A 14659-nucleotide genomic window follows, 5' to 3' on the forward strand; every position below is an offset into this window, starting at 1 on the left:
ATCTTGTTCATTGAAAGAGTTAATCTCTGCTAGTCTTCATGTTAGTCTCCTTTGATCACATGTTGTGAGGGAGCAAATTACAACTTCTCCCTTCGTATACATGGTGACCAGATCCATAATTCTATGTCAGCTATAGTTTATCTTATGAAGAATAAAAAACAAGAAAGCCAGCACAAAATGTGCACAGCACTAAAAATTCCAAACTGTGCTTTTTATTAAAATTTGAGATTTTTGACAAAAAAATTTCAATTTCTTGAGCTACCCCGCCACGTCATGGCAAATCTCTTTGGGGCAGTCCTACTCTAAAATATTCTTATTTAAAATGTGCCATATGGCCTCACATATGAAAAAGTAGAACTGTCTATTGCAGCAATTACCTGGTGCTTTTCAATCCCGTACCCATGACTGAATCACGGCTGTAGGCGACACAGGCCCAAGCAAATGCTGCTTGAAGTAAATAGCCTGTGGACAAGGCTTGATGGCTGAATGTGAACAGCCACCAATTGCCAAAATCAAAATCAGATGGAAAACAAACCATATTAGGGTTTTTTATTCTTCATTGAATTGGTCAGTGGCTGACCTCTACCAAGCCGTGCACCCTAATATGGTTTGTTGTCTTTTTTTGATACCTTTCTGCTCTCTTTTTTCTCCTTAAGGCCCAATCACACACAACAACTTACCAGCGATCCCGAAAACGATGCGACCTGATAGGGATCGCAGGTAAGTTGCTGGAAGGTCGCAGGTGAGATGTCACAGAGTCAGATCTTACCAGCAATGCAAGAGCAATACAGGTCGCAGTAGTGACCTGTATAACGATCTCAGCAGTCACTGTGACCCTGTCACACAGTGTCAAACACAGCGATGTGTCCTGCCCAGCAGGACATCACCTTTGAAGAAAATGGCCTGGACCATTCTGCAACGACTAGAGATCTCACAGCAGGGGCCTGATCGCTGGTAGGTGTCACACATAACAAGATCGCTAACGGGATCGCTACTGCGTCACGGAAACTGTGACTCAGCTCTCATTATGTGTGACAGTACCTTTAGTCTCTCATTGTTTATTCTTTTGTGTGTACAAAGTGTCAGAGTTTTGATTTTCCTTTGTCTGTCTTTATCTGTGTTTCCATACCACTCCTCCTACCCCTTCCGTCCCTGCTGTAAGGGGGGGAACAGAGTAAATCTGGTCAGGAGCATAGCTAGACATGGATCTCAGTCATCTCCATCATCAGGAGAAACTCTGAGGTTAGGAATAGCATAGGGTCCTCTAGCATAGGAGCCCCTGTTCTTTACTATCCCATAGTCACATCATAACAGCTAATCCTTAAAAAGAAACTGTCATACGTTCTTTATGAATTAGTTGTCATCTACTTACAGGGATCTATCTCAAGCCAAAAAGAAAAAAGTGGCACATCCTATATTGATATGGGGGTGCTGCTATCAACACATTGCAAATTGCACAAATGACAAATTATAAAAGGACAATGTGTACAAAAAGAAGTGCACAACAAGCTGTGATTAACCTTTTCACGACAAGCGATGTACATATATGTAGCGCCTCTGAGACACTCAAGGCACTACAGGGAACTGCATCCTCACGGGGACGCAGGACCTACCCCCAGGGACCTGGAACACCAGTGCCAGTGTAGCGCCCCCGACCTGGTCAGGCACCACAGAGTATTGCACCCATGCTGGGGCAGTGCTTCCAGGTAATCTCCAAGTGCCAGGATGAGGTGCACACACAAACACATAGTGACCAGGTCTTGCACACCATTAGAAGGGACCCTTGGGTAGCCAGAAGGGGTTAACTTTCAATTCCCTGCAAGGAGTGTGCTCAGAGGCTGGTTGCTAGGAAGCAGGGCAGACAGGAAGGGAAGGAGGAGCAAGCAGTCTGAAGCTGAGTGTCCATGAGTGTGGAAGGGAGCAGAGGGGCTCTCATCTCAGCCAGGCCCTGTGGAGTGCCGTAGCTGAACACGGAGGAGAAAGGGTACCTGTGGGTCGGCCTGAAAGACACCCAGAGAGAGGGGTGGCTGAGTAAGGAGATCCCTGGTATTCCAGCACGCAAGGGGAAACAGGTCCCCAGAGCAGGCAGCAAATCATCCAGAGCTGCTCAACCTTCAGGTGGAGGTACTTCATGCCCTCACCACCACTACACAGAGTCCGAGCCAAGCAGCAATCACCAGGTCCATAAGGGGACAGGGCCAGAAGCCATCCCACCAAGGTCACGCTGCCGGCAGACGGGCCAGAGAGGGGAGCGGGGTTTAGAAACAGCTTCCCTGGAGGGATCCTACCACACTTCAAGTAAAGGATCCTCCCAAACAAAAGGAGTGCAAGGAGGGCGAGTGGACAGCTACCCTCAGAACGGCCTTCTGGAATTCCTGGTTCCACCTGGTTATCGCAGTGTTGCCCGGGCATCTCACAGTGACCACCAAACAGTGAGTAAACACGTTAAAAGACTTCTTGGACTGTGTTTGAGTCATTCTGCGACCTGTGGTTCCACACACCTAACCAGGGCCCTGGGGCTTGCATCACTCTCAGGAGGCTATTACAACTGACTGCACCCACCATCAGCCCCAGGCATCCCTTAACCTGCAGTGGTGGTCTCCACTGACCGCAATTCTGAGAGTGGCGTCACGACAATCCCAAAATGAAGGTTCCCTACCTGTGACCAGACCGTCCCATCACGTGGAGTTCTAAAGGTAATGCACCGCAACACTGCACCTGTGGGGCTTCACATTCTGGCGTCACGAACAGGATAAGGACTAGACCTGTTAAGACAGGTGACCATGTGCCTGGGCGGTCCGCTTAAAAGTTTGAAGCGCCGCCATATTGCCACCATGAAAAGAGCGCTGAAAAACAACAGAAGCCTGTGCTGGAAGAACTTACCGCCCAAGAAGAGGTGTGGCGAGAAGCAGAAAGAGAACCCCTGCATCGTACTGACCTCGGGTGTGATGGAAGGAGCTCTGACCTTACCCAGAGGCGAAGAACAAGGCTGGTGGAAGAAAAAGAAGAGAGCGAAAGTCTGCTATTAAAGGAAAAACTGCAAGAGGAAGTTACAAACATGCTGCTGAGCAACCTCCAAAGCCTGCTACTAGAAGAAGCGACGAGTCTGCTGCTGGGAGATCGTGCAGAAGGAGACGCAGAGAGAATGGCGCCTGAACGCAGAGACCCAGAGCCAGGCTCCGCTGCCTGGTGTTATCGGGAGCTTGCCCAGTTCTGCGACCGACTTGAGGCCAGGATCGTATGGCAGATCAGAGAGGGATGCACGGAGCTTCTGGAGATGGCTGCAGCGGTTTGGGTCTACGAGAAGGGAACTGCACGACGAGTGCCACACCGATCGGCGATGACTCAGACCCCGATGATGCTACCGATGGGTGAGTCCTGTGTTGCCCCTGCCTGCTGGAGTGCCCCGACCCCCGCTGCCATGCCCGCTGTCCCTGGAAAGATGCCCGGCGGGGCGGTGCTGGACCAGGTCGCAGCCACGCCAGGTGCGGCCCACCAAGCCCAGGCCGTAGCCACGCCAGGTGCGGCCCGCCAAGATCCCGCCGCAGCCGCGACGCTGATCCACGCCACAGGAGCGACTCCAAACCAGGCCGCAGCCACGCCAGGTGCAGCCTGCCAAGCCCAGACCGCGGCAGCGACGCCCAGCCCGGCCCGCCAAGAACCGGCCACAGCAGCGATGCCCGCTGACACTCCAGCTGCGACCCTGATTAAGACCGCAACGGCGATGCCCTGCCCGGCCAGCCAAGAACCGGCCGCAACAGCGACACTGATCCAGGCCGCCGCCATGCCAGGCCCGGCCCACACAGACCAGGCGGCAGCAGCGATGCCCTGCGTGGCCCGCACAGACCAGGCCGCAGAAGCGATGCCCTGCTCGGCCTGCCAAGACCAGGCCGCCGCCATGCTGGGCGCGGCCCGCTTAGACAAGACTGTACAATTATCTACCCTGGCCTGCAAGGCCAGAGCAGACACCGCTCCCCAGCCCAAGGAAGTGGACCCCCCGTCCCTACTGGGAGAGGACCCCGAATACTGGAAGCTGAAGGCTGAGCTAGAGGCCCATTTCCCAAAGGAGATGGTGGACCACTATCTGCTCCCTCCACATACCTACAGGAAGACTCCTGCAACATCCACGCTAAAAAACCCACCACCCTGGCCTGCTGACAAAAATCCATCCCCAGTGCTGCCACAAGAGGAGTGCTCAGAAGAACTAAGGGGGAGGGGAGGCCAGGAAGCTGAGAAGCTGACCCAAGAGCCAGAGATGCTGCCGTATTCTCGCTGGGAGGAGAGTCCAACACCCTCAGAAGAAGAACCACTAGCCATCACCATACCAAATATGTACGTGACCTGGGAGCCTGCGGTAAAGAGGAGCCCCACAACTAGAGCTTCATGCCGTGCCCGTGCAAGACGAGCCGCAACCCAGCAATCTCCTGACAGGTATGATGTAACAGCTAAAGACCTTGAAGATAAGCAACACCAAAGAAAGACTCGCTACCAAGAAAGGGGAATCCTTTGTCGTGGTGTAGTAGAAGACTTCAGCTTGAAATCAGGATATGGCTTTATCGTTGCACCTGGAATGAAAGAAGGCATATTTGTGAATAGAAGGGATGTAAGAGCACATTTACCCCGAGGACATCCAGGAAGAAACCTACAGATGGGAGATGTAGTAGACTTTACAAGACACCAAGGAGAACGCGGATGGTACGCACTAGATGTCACACCATGCCTCAGAAATCCCTACAGTAACCCTGCTGTCTCAACACTACAAGAACAAGAAAGAGCTAAAGAAACAGAAACATTAGACGAGGAAAGAAAAGACAAAGAACCCATTGATGACACCACTACAGATGATGACGACAGGTGCCACAGCCCTACAAGCCCAAGCCCTGGTGAGGAGGAAGAAGGAGCGAAGTCCATGTAAAGTAAAGTAGGAAGTACAGCAAGTTAAAGTACAGTTTTGCAATGTTTAAATGAAATGTGCCCACAAGGACTATTGTGAGAACTCTTTAAAAATGTTTTCTTTGCATCTGGTTACGTGCACTTTAAAATATGGACCACAGGTTATGAACTGGCTATAACCACAAACTCTCGCATTGTAAAAAGTTACCTCCTTGGTACCAACCCCAGAGTCTGCCTGTTGAGGGGCATGGCTCTGCACCAACAAGGGGGCACGCCTGTTTATGGGGCCTGCCCTCCAACACTCAGAAGCGGGTACGCCTGTTTATGAGGCGTACCTTACACCACCCTCCTCAGGAGAGAAGGATTGGAGGAAAGGTCTGTGGAAATGGATGGCCCATACCTGGTTACCAAAAGGACCGGTGACCTACCTCCTGGAGGTTTTTGGGTGGGTCTCAGACTTGTGGGTGGTGGGTGGTGGAATGGTACCTGGTATGTTTAAATGTTGTCAATGTAAATAGTTGCCCCTGTGTGGGAAAGTTTGTAATTACCCTTTTTCTTCTTGTCTTTGCAGCCCGAGGACGTGCTGATGATAACCAAGGGGGAATGTGGCGCCCCTAACCTGGTCAGGCACCACAGAGTATTGCACCCATGCTGGGGCAGTGCTTCCAGGTAATCTCCAAGGGCCAGGATGAGGTGCACACACAAACACATAGTGACCAGGTCTTGCACACCATTAGAAGGGACCATTGGGTAGCTTGAAGGGGTTAACTTTCAATTCCCTGCAAGGGGTGTGCTCAGAGGCTGGTTGCTAGGAAGCAGGGCAGACAGGAAGGGAAGGAAGAGCAAACAGTCTGAAGCTGAGTGTCCATGAGTGTGGAAGGGAGCAGAGGGGCTCTCATCTCAGCCAGGCCCTGTGGAGTGCCGTAGCTGAACACGGAGGAGAAAGTGTACCTGTGGGTCGGCCTGAAAGACACCCAGAGAGAGGGGTGGCTGAGTAAGGAGATCCCTGGTATTCCAGCACGCAAGGGGAAACAGGTCCCCAGAGTAGGCAGCAAATCATCCAGAGCTGCTCAACCTTCAGGTGGGGGTACTTCATGCCCTCACCACCACCACACAGAGTCCAAGCCAAGCAGCAATCACCAGGCCCATAAGGGGACAGGGCCAGAAGCCATCCCACCAAGGTCACGCTGCCGGCAGACGGGCCAGAGAGGGGAGTGGGGTTTAGAAACAGCTTCCCTGGAGGAATCCTACCACACTTCAAGTAAGGGATCCTCCCAAACAAAAGGAGTGCAAGGAGGGCGAGTGGACAGCTACCCTCAGAACGGCCTTCTGGAATTCCTGGTTCCACCTGGTTATCGCAGTGTTGCCCGGGCATCTCACAGTGACCACCAAACAGTGAGTAAACACGTTAAAAGACTTCTTGGACTGTGTTTGAGTCATTCTGCGACCTGTGGTTCCACACACCTAACCAGGGCCCTGGGGCTTGCCTCACTTTCAGGAGGCTATTACAACTGACTGCACCCACCATCAGCCCCAGGCATCCCTTAATCTGCAGTGGCGGTCTCCACTGACCACAATTCTGAGAGTGGCGTCACGACAATCCCAAAACGAAGGTTCCCTACCTGTGACCAGACCGTCCCATCACGTGGAGTCCCTAAAGGTAATGCACCGCAACACCGCACCTGTGGGGCTTCACACCAGCAACAGCCACACACACACACACAAACACCAATATCCTAGTTACCACTCCACACCAGGGGGCACTGCCTAGTCACACAAGAGAATGGCCACCTAGAGGGTGGAACCTAACCAGGGAACTAGCCAGCCTGGTGGGAGGGGACAGCAGACAGTCTGAGTAGGAAGTAAAAGTGGAAAGACGTGCCTGAGAGCTGGGTCATATAACAGTGACCCGGGGTACAGGTGAGTGGTCACCAGGGCAGGTACACCCGAGTACGACTGGGACCAGAGCACGCACGGGGCACAGGGTCCTAGGTCAGGCGACAGTTTCAGACGGTCTGGCAAATACCTGCACAGTGAGGGGACCTGCATGGACCTCACTGACCCACAAATCTGGGGGCATCAGCAGTAAAGCAAGGATCAGAGTTCGGGACACAGACCAACCCTACAAGGTCCACACTGCCTGCCGTATGGAGAAGGAGACTGCCACCGTAATGGGACAGTCGGGGCCCCAAACGCTCCACGCTACGGGGATCCAACCACACTGAGAGTGCCAGGGACCGAGCAACCGAGTAATCAACTGGTACTGGAAATACAGGGACCTGAACCAGCCGTCCAAGGGTCCACAGTGAGTAGAGACTGTTAATTACATCCCCCGGTTTGGTCTCCCTTATTACTCCATCATACATCTCCCAGGCTCAGCCCTACCTGCGGGGGGCCTACCACCACAGCTGCCATTACCACCAGCCCTGGGAGTAACCACTTCAGCAGCGGCGATTCGATCATCTTAACCGCAACCCTTTGGTGGCGTCACACAAATGACTTTAATCTCACATGTAAATACTCCCCATTAAAAAGCACCCAGGGCACAGGACAGTGCAACGGCCACCAAAGTCACATTCCCCAGTGATACACTGCCCGCTACCGAGTACCCCATTCCCTGGGCGACACATATTCAGCACTGTGATGTGTTCCTGCAAACTGCTGTATATATTCGCTGCTATGGTCATGCAAGGTTAGTGGGTGACATCATCAGCAGGTTTCAGCTCTATATCATAGCTGACAGTGTAAACAGGTTATGAGGATATAACACCATTAAAAAAGGAAAACTCAGGGAAACCTAAAAAATAGTGATTTATTTTGCACAGACAAAAAAATAGTGCCTAAAGTATTTAATCAAAGAACAGCAAAGTTAGTGTTTATTGGAACAGGTATTTCACAATAAGAAAATTTGGTTACGCAAATGTACAATTTATATATCCATACAACTTAATTTACTCTTTAACATATATACTACCACCAAATAACAGGTATCATCAATGTTATCTTAGTCTTAAGGGGGCTTTACACGCAATGACATCGCTAACGAGATGTCGTTGGGGGTCACAGAATTCATGACGCACATCCGTCCTCGTTAGCGACGTTGTTGCATGTGAAATGTACGAACTACCGCCAACGATCAAAATTACTCACCCAATCGTTGATCGTTGATTGTTGACACGTCGTTCTAATCCCAAATATCGTTGCTGCTGCAGGACGCAGGTTGTTCGTCGTTCCTGAGGCAGCACAGATCGCTACATGTGACACCCCAGGAACGAGGAACAACACCTTACCTGCGTCTTCCAGCAACGAGGTGGGCATCACTTACTTTCAGCTGCTTCTCCGCCCCTCCGCTTCTATTGGATGGCTGACGTGTGACGTCGCTGTGACGCCGCACGAACTGCCCCCTTAGAAAGCAGGCGGTTCACCGGCCACAGTTACGTCGCTAGACAGGCAAGTCCATGTGACAGGTGCAAGCGATGTTGTGTGCCATGGACAGCGATTTGCCCGTGACGCACAACCGACGGAGGCGGGTGCTTTTGTACCGCCCCGTGCTCGACTGCAGCCGAGCTGCTCGGATCCGGGCTCGTCGGTGGGTGGCTCGAGCGCCTCCGGACCCGGGGTCACTTCGCTCCGAAAGGGTTTGCTGGCGCTACTTAGGGGGGTGGTAGGTTGGTGGATGGCCAGAGCCGTGTTTAAGTTTGTGACGCCACCCACGTCATGTGGTGAAGGTGTAGACACCACCGCTGCAGTTACGGGGCACCCGGGGGAGATGGTGATGCAGCAAGATGTTAACCCCTCTGTGGGCAGGGATGATGGCCCTGGGGCCCATTGGGGAGAGTAGCTGGGCGGTGCAGGGCGACGCACTGCTGGATGGCACTGTTGTACTCACAGTTAGGGTACCTTCACACTTAGCGATGCAGCAGCGATCCGACCAGCGATCTGACCAGGTCAGGATCGCTGCTGCATCGCTACATGGTCGCTGGTGAGCTGTCAAACAGGCAGATCTCACCAGCGACCAGTGACCAGCCCCCAGCCAGCAGCGACGTGCAAGCGACGTTGCGCTTGCACGGAGCCGCCGTCTGGAAGCTGCGGAGACTGGTAACTAAGGTAAACATCGGGTATGGTTACCCGATGTTTACATTAGTTACCAGTGTGAGCAGGGAGCAGGGAGCCGCGCACACTAAGCGCTGGCTCCTTGCTCTCCTAGCTACAGTACACATCGGGTTAATTAACCCGATGTGTAATGCAGCTACATGTGCAGAGAGCAGGGAGCCGCGCACACTGAGCGCTGGCTCCTTGCTCTCCTAGCTGCTGTACACATCGGGTTAATTAACCCGATGTGTACAGCAGCTACATGTGCAGAGAGCCGGAGCCGGCAGCACAGGCAGCGTGAGAGCTGCTGGTAACTAAGGTAAATATCGGGTAACCACCTTGGTTACCCGATGTTTATCTTGGTTACAAGCTTACCTCAGCTGTCAGACGCCGGCTCCTGCTCCCTGCTCGCTTCATTTGTCGCTCTCTTGCTGTCACACACAGCGATCTGTGTGTCACAGCGGGAGAGCGGCTTTGAAGAAAACGAACCAGGGCTGTGTGTAACGAGCAGCGATCTCGCAGCAGGGGCCAGATCGCTGCTCAGTGTCACACACAGCGAGATCGCTAATGAGGTCACTGCTGCGTCACAAAAAGCGTGACTCAGCAGCGATCTCGGCAGCGAGCTCGCTGTGTGTGAAGCACCCCTTACTGACACACACAAGTCTCTGGTAAACAAAGTTGATGATGGTCGGTGCCCGCAGCCGGCTGCGTCTGGTCCCATGCCCGGTTTGGTGGTCTTTGCCTTTCTCCTGCACCGTGTTCTGAATGTGTAGACTGCCTGTGCTTCAGCAACGGGAGTCCACTCCCCAGCTTTGTGTATGTCGGAGGAGCCCGTTTGCCCGCAGACGCTGGCCCGTGGGATCTCTCTGCCTGTGCGGTGGCTTTCTATCCCCCTCGGTGGGCTGTTGTCTTCAGTCGGGACTTGTGTGGGAAAGAACCTATAGTCCAGACCGCATTCAGTAGATTTGACTCGGCCCAGTGGCTTCTGGACCTCGTTCAGGGTCTGAGTACCCCCTTGTGCTCCGGTTTCCGAGTTGGTTCCCCGGGTCGGTACCGGCAGGCCACTACCCTGTCCCGGTCCACCACAGTTCCACCGAGCCGTCTTCCCGACTCCTGCAGGCTAGGCCACCATCTGCCTCCTAGCCAAAGGTGCCTGGGCTCCAACCCCAGCACCTGTCAGACTCCTTCACTCCTCACTCACTAAAATTCAACTCTGATCTGTTTCCTGCCCCAGGCTCTCCGAACTCCTCGGTGGGCGTGGCCAACCACCTGGCTCTGCTCCCCTGGTGTGTCCATTAAGCTCTGCGGGAGGTGACTAGGTTTTTAAAGGGTTGGCTGCTGTCACCTTATTGGGGGAAGGTGTTGTGCAGGGCACTATCTGTGACTACCTGGCTAGTCCAGGGCGTCACACTTTCACCAGCGACATCGCTAGCGATGTCGCTGTGTGTAAAGTGGCCTTATGTCTCTCTGTCAGGGAGGCATCAGTGTCACCCCTAGCTAGCAATACAAAGAGCACACAGGTCCTAATGAGGTTACGGCACAACCCACTAGGCCACAAGTACTACTATAGTGAGTAGCTTTCCTCACTTAATACTGGACAGGAAGCAACAGCACAGCTTACTCAGATCTTCTTCTGGATACGGTATCACAGAAAGGGTCTCTTCTCCTGGTATTGCTCTTCAGTCTTCCTCTGGATTCAGTATTTTGGCTTCTTCTGGAGTTGGTATTCAGTCTTCTTCTGGAATCTGTATTCAGTTTTGTTCTGTAGTTGGTATTTGGTATTCAGTCTTTTTCTGGAGTCTGATCGCTGATGGCCTCTTCTATAGCACTGATGGTTGTAAACATACTCTGCTGCTCACACGACCACTTGATTCCAACTCTTGGCGCCAACTTCTGTACTTGACCAATCGGGGCTTTTATAATTAACAACTGGACACAACTACCACCTGACCCAGCACGTCTTTTAAACTCTTTCCTTGAAGAAACATACACTCCATTCTTTCATTCCTGCTTGTTCTTTCTAACCAGCAGGCATCGATATTCATTCAAGTGCAGACACTGTAAGATGTTGGCTGAGTGTGTCTTTCGGTCTCCAACCCCTTATAACACTGTGCTGTAATGTCCACCAATCTTGAGAATTTGAACCCTCTGATGCAACTGTTAATAGTGACAACAGCATTGACATGCTTACAAGAGATAGCTCTCTATTTGCTCCAGTCGGCACAATGCGATTGCAATCGCGTTGTGCTTATGATCCATATGAGTGACCCCCCCCAGCCAAATAGTGGGTCACCCAGGAGGTACAATGGCCTGTAACGTTCTGCCTTGAGTAGGACCTGACAAACCTCCTGTCTGTATCTGGATTGACAGTTCCAATACCCTGCAATTCAAAAGCATTAACATTTTCATATTTTCCTTTCACAGTGCTTTACTTTCTTTGAAACATCTAAAGGGTTAATAATCTTCCTCAATGTGGTTGTGAGCACTTTAAGGTGTGCAGTTTTTAAAATAGTGTCACTTTTAGATATTTTTGTCACATAGGCCTCTCAATGTAATGTCAAATGTGATGTGGTTACTAAAAAATGGTTTTGTAAGTGTTGTTGCAAAAATGAGAAATTGTTAACACATTTTAACCCTTCAAATGTCCTAAAAAAATGATGCTTCAGTAATTATGCTGATGTAAAGTAGACACATTATAAATCTGATTCATTATTGATTTTGTGTGATAACTATCTGGTTTAAGGGCATACAAATTCAACGCTTGAAAATTTGAAAATGTTCACATTTTTTGTCAGTGTTTTTATATTTTCATAAATAAACAATCACAAATCATATTGACTAAAATGGACCAGTACCATGAAGTACAATGTGTCATGAAAAAACTTATTTCAAATTATTTAGTTATCTTAGAATTATAAAATTTGGCCTAGTCAGGAAGGTGAAAACAGGCTTTGGGGTGAAAGGGTTAATAATAGAATGTCGACACATCTTTATAACAAAAAATGATAGTGTATAACAATATGGACAAAACTAAAAATCACTTGAAAAGCCACCTATGAGGGATAAAATATAAAGTTTGTGATAATGGTAACAATAAACTCCCACACACAAAACACCTCCAACACACAAATATATTTAACTAGAAATAGGCCCAATGCTATCGCATCAGGAGTGCGGTGAAATGAACATCTGTCTATGCTTAGTGGTGCTGACAGGAGCAGTGGACATGTGTCACACCGTTTGCGCTTTCTGGGGCTAATTAAATGTGTTAAAAGCTATGTGTATTTTTATTATAAATAAACATAATGTGTACGTATTTTTTTCTCTCTCTACTCTCTCTCTCGTTAGTGCCGCCATGTCTCGTCACCCGCCGCAACATCGCTCAAGGCATCGCGATGTCAGGCAAGGGCGGTCATACCCGGCCACGCGTCTTTACTGCTCTGTGACATTGCAAATGTGTAATTTAAAACATCAACACCTCATTATACCTGGATGTGGTATGAGTAGCACAATGTTAGTCTGGAAACAGAATTGTGCTTACTCAGACCACAATTTGGGTTCCGCCTGCACTGTTGTCCCTGGTTACCATGGCTATGATGTGGGCGCGAACTTCGGCTGCGCAACTGACAGTACCGCAGTGCATTGTGGGATACGATTACATCAACAACTGGCAATTATGTATGTAGATATATATGTGTGTATATGGCTGTACGCTGTGTGTAGGTGGTGTCTGTGTATATGGCAGTACGTTGTGTGCTGGTGGTGTCTGTGTAGGTAGCGTCTCTGTATGTGTCTGTATGCTGTGTATAGGTGGTGTCTGTGTATATGGCTGTACGCTGTGTGTAGGTGGCATCTGTGTATATGGCTGTACGCTTTGTGTAGGTAGCGTCTGTGTAGGTGGCTTCTGTGTATATGGCTGTACACTGAGTGTAAGTTGCATCTGTGTATATGTGTGAGTATATGGCTGTACGCTGTGTGTAGGTGGCATCAGTGTATATGGCTGTATGCTATGTGTAGGTGGAATCAGTGTATATGTGGATGTATATGGCAGTACGCTGTGTGTAGGTGGCGTCTGTGTGACGTCTGTATATATAGCTGTACGCTGTGTGTAGGTGGCATCTGTGTATGTGTGTGTATATGGCTGTACGTTGTGTGTAGATGGCGTCTGTGTATATGGCTGTACGCTGTGTGTAGGTTGCATATGTGTATATGTGTTTGTATATGGCTGTATGCTGTGTGTAGGTGGCGTCTGTGTGACGTCTGTATATATAGCTGTACGCTGTGTGTAGGTGGCATCTGTGTATGTGTGTGTATATGGCTGTACGTTGTGTGTAGATGGCGTCTGTGTATATGGCTGTACGCTGTGTGTAGGTTGCATATGTGTATATGTGTTTGTATATGGCTGTATGCTGTGTGTAGGTGGCGTCTGTGTATATGTGTGTGTATATGGTTGTACGTTGTGTGTAGGTGGCGCGCCTATGTTTGTGTGTGTATATGGCTGTACGTTGTGTGTAGGTGGCATCTGTGTATATGTGTGTGTGTATATGGCTGTACGCTGTGTGTAGGTGGTGTCTGTAGGTGGCGTCTGTATATATGGCTGTACGCTGTGTGTAGGTGGCGTCTGTGTAGGTGGCGTCTGTGTATATGGCTGTACACTGTGTGTAGGTGGCATCTGTGTATACGTGTGTGTGTATATGGCTGTACGCTGTGTATAGGTGGCGTCTGTGTATATGTGTGTGTATATGACTGTACGCTGTGTGTAGGTGGCGTCTGTGTATATGGCTGTAAGCTGTGTGTAGGTGGCGTCTGTGTATATGTGTGTATATAGCTGTATCTGTGTGTAGGTGGCGTCTGTGTAAAATGTGTGTATATGGCTGTACGCTGTGTGTAGGTGGCGTCTGTGTATATGTGTGTATATGGCTTTACATTGTGTGTAGGTGGTGTCTGTGTATATGTGGGTGTATATGGCTGTACGCTGTGTGTAGGTGGTGTCTGTGTATATGTGTGTGTATATGACTGTACGCTGTGTGTAGGTGGCGTCTGTGTATATGGCTGTAAGCTGTATGTAGGTGGCGTCTGTGTATATGTGTGTATATAGCTGTATCTGTGTGTAGGTGGCGTCTGTGTAAAATGTGTGTATATGGCTGTACGCTGTGTGTAGGTGGCGTCTGTGTATATGTGTGTATATGGCTTTACATTGTGTGTAGGTGGTGTCTGTGTATATGTGGGTGTATATGGCTGTACGCTGTGTGTAGGTGGCGTCTGTGTAAAATGTGTCTATATGGCTGTACGCTGTGTGTAGGTGGCGTCTGTGTATATGTGTGTATATGGCTTTACGTTGTGTGTAGGTGGTGTCTGTGTATATGTGGGTGTATATGGCTGTACGCTGTGTGTAGGTGGCGTCTGTGTAAAATGTGTCTATATGGCTGTACGCTGTGTGTAGGTGGCGTCTGTGTATATGTGTGTATATGGCTTTACGTTGTGTGTAGGTGGTGTCTGTGTATATGTGGGTGTATATGGCTGTACGCTGTGTGTAGGTGGTGTCTGTGTATATATGTGTGTATTCTCTCTCACTCTCCATCCCCCCCACCCCACCCCCGAGAAAACACGTGTCTTTATTTACCTCTCTCCAGCGATGCTGTCTCCTCTGCTGCCTCCCGCTCCTGACCATCGC

Source organism: Anomaloglossus baeobatrachus, chromosome 9 (genome assembly GCF_048569485.1).
Source record: "Anomaloglossus baeobatrachus isolate aAnoBae1 chromosome 9, aAnoBae1.hap1, whole genome shotgun sequence".
Classification (NCBI taxonomy): Eukaryota; Metazoa; Chordata; class Amphibia; order Anura; family Aromobatidae; genus Anomaloglossus; species Anomaloglossus baeobatrachus.